The sequence below is a fragment of the Heteronotia binoei genome, chromosome 5 (genome assembly GCF_032191835.1).
Source record: "Heteronotia binoei isolate CCM8104 ecotype False Entrance Well chromosome 5, APGP_CSIRO_Hbin_v1, whole genome shotgun sequence".
Classification (NCBI taxonomy): domain Eukaryota; kingdom Metazoa; phylum Chordata; class Lepidosauria; order Squamata; family Gekkonidae; genus Heteronotia; species Heteronotia binoei.
The window spans coordinates 56,505,377-56,506,436 of record NC_083227.1 but is presented as its reverse complement, the minus strand read 5'-3'; the positions used below and the strand labels follow the sequence as shown (position 1 = coordinate 56,506,436).

At 43.9% G+C, this 1,060-nt stretch overlaps 1 pseudogene; it reads right to left on the bottom strand.

The window, feature by feature from the left end:
* Positions 1-215: 215 nt before the first annotated feature.
* Positions 216-553, bottom strand: LOC132571475 (metallothionein-1-like; annotated as a pseudogene).
* Positions 554-1,060: the final 507 nt, after the last annotated feature.

The following is a 1,060-nucleotide window of genomic DNA, read 5'->3' as shown; positions in this document are numbered from 1 at the left end:
CTTCTCAAGAGCAGTTCTTGGAGAGCTCTCTCAGCCTCACCTACTTCACAGGGTGTCTGTTGTGGGGAGGGAAGGGAAAGGAGATTGTAAGCCACTCTGTGACTCCGAGTAAAGGGTGGGGAATAAATCCAATCTCGTCTCTTCTTCTTCTTCCATGTATCTGTCCAATCACTTGTTAAGTAAAGAAACACTTCCTTTTGTCAAGTTGCTTGATGTTTTCAGCATCTAAATGCTAGTAAATGCACAGGCACATATAGAAATGAGCAATAAGGTTACATTCTGGCAGGCAGTCAAGTATACAGATAATCGCTTGGACAGCGAGAGGACATTCACTTGCAGCAGCTGCACTTTTCTGCAGGCTGCCCTTTGCAGATACAGCCCTGAGCACACTTGGTACACCCAACCGGCAACAGGAACAGCAACTTTTTCTGCATGATTTGCACTTGCAGTTTTTGCACTGACAGTTGTTGCCACAGGTGCAGACACCACCATTAATGCAGTCCTGAGCATCCATCCTCAGCTTGTTCTGTTCAGCGGCTGATAAGCAATCAGATGGGAGGACTGTGATTTTCATTGTCATGTTTTTTCGAAACTCAGAAGTCCCATACTAAGTCTTAGCAAAGTTACTTCAACTCCTGAATCATCTTGGTTGCCCTCTTCTGTGTTCTTCCAGCTCTACAATGTCCTTTTTGAGGAACCAGAAATGCATACAGTCTTTCAAGTGAGGCTGTAATATAGATCTGTGCCAGGTGCTTTATAATATTGGCTGTTTTATTTTTGATCCCTTTTCTCATAATCCCTAGCACAGTTTGCCTTTTTTGACTCCTATGGCACCCTGGGTCAACATTTTCATTATCTACTCAAGAGACCCCAAAGTCTCTTTCACTCTCAGTCACAGCAGTTCAGTTGCCACTGCAGAGACTGAGAGGAAAAGAGACCTTGCAGTGGTAGGTTGATTGTTCCAAGGTTATCCAGGGCACTTTCGCACATGCTAAATAATGCAGTTTCAGTCCTAGTTCAGTGACTGTTTACAAATGGATTTTGCCATTTCACACAGTAA